A 7,729-nucleotide genomic window follows, 5' to 3' on the forward strand; every position below is an offset into this window, starting at 1 on the left:
TCAGGCAATGCCCCTTTGGCCTTTTCCTCACTCCTGTCCCTCTCTCCAGTGGCTGCCGGGACTGGGGAAACTGGTTTTTAAATCTGGATTAAAGGTTGGACGGTTGGGGGGTCTGACCTGTTTCATCTTATACCTGGAGTTAAGCTTCTAAAAGAAGGGTGCATCTAAAAGAAGGGTCTTTCCAATGGTCTAATTAACACTCATGACCAACATCGCATTTTTAATTAGCCCTTGGTGTCAATAGGGGAAACAGAAGAGCTTCTTGGAAATCTAGCTTTTCATTAATCAATCAATAAATAAGTTACATAAGAGGTATGAAAGAGAACCAAGGAGGCATGGTAGTTTCTGGGCTGAGTTTCTAATCTAGGGGCTTTTTTGCTCCCAAAGGGAGCCCGCGAGGCGGCCACTTCTGCTAAGCCGCAGGGGAGGGAGGGCTGACCCAGCCGCCAACCCTGGCGCCTTTATCTGCGCACTGCGAGCGAGCCTCTTCCCTGAAGAAAAGAAAGGATCACACACAAAAATAAGTCACTAGGGCCCCAGCTGGGCGACGCGGGCTGCCACCGCCACCGCCTGAGTCCCTTTGCAGGCAAGAAAGGAGCCGGCTCAGCGGAGCGCACACCCGGGAGGCACCGCGGCTCCCAGTGCTCGGGCGCCCCCTCCCCGCCCGCGTCCTAGCCCGCTGCCCGCAGCTAACCCGAGCGTGGGAGAGCGAGAGCCAGGGGAACCGCAGGCCAGGCCTAGTTGCCCCCGGCTTGGGTCGGATCCGATCCACCTACACCGCGCCCACTAACACATACACACATATGGACAGACAGGCACAGCGAAGAGACACAGACCCACAAAAAGCACAGCAGACACTCGCAGACATGCAGACAGACACACACATAGACTTACAGACGCACATCCATATACACAGATACCCACAGAAGCTCACATCACAGACGAGGAAGCACGCCCCCACAGAGGGACCCGCGCAGACAGGTACTGGACCTACATTCGGATACAGACGTAGCTAGAAAACACAGGCGCAGACAGAAAACACACACGCTCATAAATACACCTAGAGACTAGCATACAGAGAGGAGGACACACATAGATCGAAAACACAGAGACGCCGGCAGAAGGATCCACAAACAGCGGTACTCAGATACAAGCACCTGGAGAGGGCGTTCACAGACACCCATGCCAACAGCAAACACAGACCCACACGCGGGGATACACCCAGAGACACAATCGCGCAGAGGGGAACCCACAGAGACACGCAAACAAGACAGTCAGAAACACAAGAACACGCACAGGAGGTGGCACAGCCTCAAGCACGTACGCCCAGAGGGACACACACCCACTCCGGATGGGGGCGTGCGCAGTGTCGCTGGAGACCGGGAAAGTGCGCCCCCCGAGCTCGCCGAGCAGCCTCGGAGCACTGCGCCGTGCGCCCAGCCCCGCATCTGCTGGGGAAGAGTTTCCCAGCGCATCTGTGGACAAGGGCCCGCCGGCCGTCATCGTGCAGGGGTGGCTGTGAGTCCGCTGGCCCGGTATCTATGCTGCGGCCAGGCGGCTTGAGAGGCCCTGGCCCTTGGTCAGAGTCCCGAAGCAGAGGTGTGGCCCCCGAGCCTCTCAATGAGGGGCCGGCCCACTCCCCAATGGCAGTCTCCGCCCTGCTCTGGACCCCGGAGCTCAGCACAGAGCATCCCCAAGTCCTCTCCTCCTTGCCCATCCAGTTGCACCGCAAACTTTCCCAGGCTGGTCCCGCCACCGGGCAGTCCAGCCCGACCCCACCTGGGGGAGGCGGCGTAGGGGGTTCCTACCTGCGCCCACACCGGCTTCACGGAGCCGCCTCCTCCAGCCGGTCTCGCACCGCACTCCGGCCCGCGCTTCTCAGCCGCGGCCGCTGCCGCTGCCGCTGCAGCCGCTCCTTGCCCTCCCGTTACCCGGGAAACCGCCTCCTCCTCCCTCCCACCAGCCAACCAGTGCAGTTCACATGGCGCCTCGCTGCCAATCGGCGGCCTCGCCACCCCGGTCCCCTTCCAGGGTCCCGAACCCTTTCCCAAGCTAGTGGACCAGAGAAAGAGAGAGGGTCTCTCCGGAGCTGCTGCTATTCGATGGCAGGCCTGCCAGGCAGAGACATGCCAATCCTGCCTGCTAGCGCCATTCTTCTGTGGGACAGACGCACCTGATACTTTAATGAAGACCTGCATCGTTGGCCAACCTGAGTTAGAAGATGCCTCCGGGCACCTGGTTCAGCTTCCCACTAAATCCAGGAATCCCCTGGACAGGATCCCATCAGGGAGCTGTCCAGCCTGTGACCGAATACCTTTCTCGATGGGGCTCTCTGAAGCTCTCAAGACAGTGCTTATTGCCTTCTGGGTTGTAGAGCTCTTTCCAACACCAAACTGAAACCTGCCTCCATGCTAAGACCCGTTTCTGCTTCTTAGACATGCAGAACAAGGATCTCTGGGCCACCTAACAGCCAGACCTTCTGTAACCTAGAGGGCAACGCATCCTATCCCCAAGGTTATGCATCTCCAAACAGTTATTCGTTCTTCTTGTCTTACCCAGGGCCATTTTGCAATCTGGGAGGCTTGTGGTCCCCATGTTCCTTATCTCTCTTTCATGGAGTGACCTGGTACATACGTGCCCACATGACAGGATCTTAGGAACCCAGTACAGCAAATAAGACTTGAACTGTTGAAAAAAACTTATCTTCTCTCCTAAGTTGAGGTCAGGTCCAAAAACATGGAGTAAAAGGTGAAGCCAGACATGTCTTCAGAGGTACTAGCATGGACATTTCTCTCTTTCCACTCCCCCTCCAATCCTATCACCCAATCAAAACTTGCCCCATCACACAGGGTGCCCAAGGTGAGAAAGCAAGGAGTCCTATTGGTCTTGGCAGGAGAGAGTCCTGGTCTTTCCAAAGTCTCCAGGTGCCACCAGGCTGCAGGATCTGTCCATAGCCCCAGGCAGGTCTTTCTATACCACCATCTGGTGAAGACCAGGTGGGTCCAGCATTATCAGGGTGTTATGTACACAGACATCCCGTTAGAACAGGAGCTCAAGACACAAACCAAAGCAGAAAGCCAATGCTGTTGCTGGGCCCCTATTTGGGAGGCAGGAAGATATTGGGGCTCAGGAAGGGAGGTACACTTGTCTGGCATCAGAGCAGGAGGGATTGATGAGGACCAGAGAGTAACCAGCTGGATCTCTGCCAGCTCCAACCATCACTCTCCAGGTCTGGTTGCAGGAAGAGGGCCCAGCTGTAGGATGAGGGGATGGCAGAGGAGAGGGAATGGCAGCTGGGGTGGAAGCTCATGCTCACTCAGAAACATCCACATATATTACACTCCTGGGCCCTGTCCCAGAGGGGCCCATTGAGACTGCTTACAAGACAGAGCCACAAAATAAAACCCATGCTGTTTCTGAGCCAGTCAGCTCAGAGACGCTTGGAAGAAAGTCTTTCTGAGCTCATGCAAGGAAGAAAACCAGCAGGGGCATGGTAGGGAAGTGACACCATGAACGCAGTCATAAGGAGTGTGATATAGTTAAAAGAACAGAGACCTGAGTTAGACAACTTGGGCTGAAATCCCCTCTTCACCATCATCAGCAATGTAATCTTGTCTCTGAACCCAGATTTCCTCATCTATAAAATAGGGAAACTAATATTCCTCTTCATAGAGATGTTATAAGGATTTGATGTGATCATGGATGAGCACAAACTTTGTAAACAATAATGTACCTTACAGAGAAAGACTTCTATCAATATGCCCACTTCGCCCCTGTGATGGTTAATTTTATGTGTCAGCTTGGCTAGGCTATAGTACCCAGTGTTTTTTTGTTTTTGTTTTTGTTTTTTTGTCAGACATCATTCTAGATGTTTTGGGGAAAGTACTCCATTAGATATAATTAACATTTAAATCAGTAGACTTTGAGTAAAGCAGATTATCCTTCCTAATGTGGGTGGGCCTCATCCAATCCATTGAAAGCCTTAAGAAAAAGATGGATGTCCTGAGGATGAAGGAGTTCTATATATGTGTTTATTTCATTGGTTCTATTTCTCTGGAGAGCCCTGAATAATACATCCCCTTCCTGAAATGATGATTTGCCAGGCAAATCCAAGGAGCAGACACAACCAGGTGGCCAAATTTGCAGCCTGATCATGAGCCTGGAAGCCACTGGTACACATGCATATGTTTCCCCAAGCCCAGTACTGGTGGGTGCTGTCTTATTTTTATAGATGGCTTCAACCCAACACTCTATGCAATAATCTTTCACCTACTAGGGGTGGGCAATCTGGGGAACATTTTTTTAAAACAGCTACCTTTCTCTTCTGCCATTATGCCACTTGCCTTAGTCCCCATCTGCATGCTAGGATCCAGGAGAGCAGGGTCTTGTCCATGGAGATTCTGACCTCTGTTTCTCTCTCTCTAATTTTCTCTCTCTCTCTCTCTCTGTTTCTCCCCCCCTCCCCCCCCCCCCCCCCTCTCTCATACACACACACAGATTGTGATCCCAAGTGAGAGCTGCAGTGGCAAAGACCTTAACACCTATTGCCAACTGTGACACAGTTTTTGCCTCAATAAAGGATGACATATTTTTTTAAATTATAGCCAATTACCCATGTAGGATCCTAACCCCAAACCTGACCATAGCACCTAAAGATAGGCTTATGTCAATTTCATATATTGAAAAACAGGAGTCAGATTATAACCAGGTCTCCCAGGGAATGGAACCATAAGCCTAGTGACTGTAGAAACTTCCCCTATGGCTTCTGGGGGGAATGCACCTTGTCTCCTTCTGGGGGGAATGCACCTTGTCTCACCTTCCTCATGGCCTAATATAACTGCCAGTCCAGGTGTCTACATCAGGATCTTTCAGTGCAAACACCTAATAGAATTTGCTCATAGCCTCTGGAACTTAGTTGAAATTTTCATGAGAGAATCTGATTGGTTGTTGACCTTTGGGACAAGTCTGGGGGTCAATAAATGGTGGAAAATAAGAAAGGGATTTTAGAATGGCTAAGCAATGTCAGACATTTGTAGCACACAATAAAAAGAGGACAGGCAAAAGTACTTAGTGTAGATTCTGACTCCTAAAACTGAGCCCCTGCTGCTCCTCAGTTTTCTTGTCTTCAAAACAAGAATATCCATGTTGCCCTCCTTCAGAGCTAGAGAATATCTGAAGCAAGTGTATGTGAAACACTTTAGGAAATTAAAGCATGTCCTTTCCTTCTCTAATTTAAGGAAAATCTTCCATCCAATCATGAGAAGACTTGAGGAAGAAGTAACCAGTCTTAGAATTCTGGTAAGCAGACACAGTAGCAGATTCAGCTTAGACACTGTTGTACATGAGTTGAGTGGGCATCACAGAGGTGAAATCTTAAGTACAAAAATGTTCCCTCATGTCTTTAGCTCTCTCTGAATTGGACACAGAGTCAGTTGACCAGCAGACCAGGAAAGGAGATGCATTTTCAACCTTTTTTTTTTTTTTTCTTTTCGGATGGGTGAACTTTCATTACCTTTGGGTATCAAAATCTAAGAATTTTCCCTCCAAATCCTTGTCAGAATTGGTTGCCTTCTGCTCTGGAATCCCATAGTTCTTTGTTCCCATCTCTTTAACGGCATTTGCCATGTCATACCGTAATCATCTCTTTTCATATTTATCTCCCATCTACTCATTCATTCAATCATCATTCACTCGATCCTACAATAAATTATATTTAATAAACATTCTGAGATAGAGTAATGAACCAGGTAGGGAAGGTCCCACCTCTCATGGTGATAGTGGGAGAAGATGGGAAATAAATAAATATTTAACCCAGATAATTTGAGAGAATAATTAGAGCTATTCAGAGAATAAAAATAAGATGGTATGAGAATGACAAGGTGCTACCTTCATTTGGGTAGTTGCAGGTGACTTCTTTGAGAAGAAGAAATTTAAACTGTGATTGAATGGTGAGAAGGATCTAGTCATGCAGGATCAAGGAAAAGAACATTCCAGAAGAGGCAGCTGCTAGTGCAAAGGCCGTGAGGCAGATGGCAGCACTACAAGCTTGCTGTACTCATGGAGCAAAAACATGGTCAATGAAATTGTGGAATAGTGACTGAGGGGAAGACGCAGTGCAGGATGGATTTGGACAGTAGGCAGAGCCAGCTCATATAGAGCCTGAGCCCACTGAAAGGCAACTAGATTTTATTCCAAGTGCTGCTAAGCATGGGAGTGTTCTGTGTTTGGAAGTGACTTGATAAGATTAAATAGATAACTCTGTCTGCTTCATGGAGAATTGACAAGGATGGAAGTGGGGAGTTCACTTAGGAGGTGACTACATAGTCCAGGCAAGAGTCCACTGGACCAGGATGGTAGCAAATGGATGGAGTTGAGAAATACTTTGGAGTCAGAATCAATAAGACTTTCTAATGGATTGGAGGTTGAGGGAAACAAATCATATATATCTAGTTTTTTTTTTTTTTTTTTTTTTTACTTGGGTTACAAGGAGAGCTCCTTCAATGCAGAAGTTATTTCTTATTTCTTTTCCTATGACCCAATACTGGAAATGAACCAAGCACGTGAGATGCTCATTAAATGTGTGGATGGATGGATTAGTGAATCCTTCAGAAATACCTTGCTCACATCATCCTGGGAAGAAACAAGCCTATCAGAATAGCAAGGACAGGGGAACATCCACTCTTTCTCTTTCCTATACCCCTTCATGATATCAACTTTATCCTCACCCAACATCTTTCTCTTCCTTTAAAACTTAGCTCAATTAGTCTCTTCCAAAATGCCAAACTAACCTCACTCTATATTCTCTCACCTCACCCTTATTCTCACACATACCACTGGAGTTTATGGTATATTAAATATATATGATTACGTTTTCTTGCTTCTTCATTCATGTATTTAATAAATTTCATTGAGTGCCTACATATACCAAGAACTTTCATGTCTGTCTAATATATCATTGATGAGAAGACACAAAGAATCAGGAAATCTCTGAGAAGTCAAAACATATGATGCCAAGGTTTGTAGTAAAGGCCATAGCCTTCCCAGGTCCTCATTCAGGGTCTGATGCTCTTGGTTTACTCACACTTTAAATGGGTCCAGTTAATTCATTTTCAAGCCCACAACAAATTAGGTCCCTACCTAATTGGGAAAACTGACAACTGTAAGAATTAAGAGACAACAATCTGACAGCAAGAAAGGAGACCGATGGACCTACGAAAAACAAAACAAAAGGTCTGGGAGATCTGGGACCATTTAGTGAATGGACAATCAATCTTACACATCTCTTCCATTCATTAAACTACATGAATCTATCATAATGCTGACTCTGAATTCAACCAAGTTTTATAGAGCAGGAAAAAAATTCAATGTACTAGAAAACTTTTCAAATAAATTGACTAAATGGAATTTAAGGGACAAGCCCAGAGCTACCAAAAAAGTTCAATTGTCAAAAATAACTCAAATTATAGATAGCTAATATTTTACACTGTGAGAACTGTAAACTTCAATTTATTGAACAACATGCCAGTTGCTTTAAATACTTGACTTCATTTAATCTTCACAATAACTCTATGGGATAGGTAATGTTATCTTTATTTTACATGGGAGATAAGAGGAAGAAACAGCATCAGAGAGATTGAGTAACTTGCCTTTGGTCACAAAGCTAGCTTGCAGCAGTTCTTTTTCAACCAGATCAAAAGCTGAAGGAGAGAACAGACTGTATCTATTTCTC

Source organism: Piliocolobus tephrosceles, chromosome 13, assembly GCF_002776525.5.
Source record: "Piliocolobus tephrosceles isolate RC106 chromosome 13, ASM277652v3, whole genome shotgun sequence".
Taxonomy (NCBI): Eukaryota; Metazoa; Chordata; class Mammalia; order Primates; family Cercopithecidae; genus Piliocolobus; species Piliocolobus tephrosceles.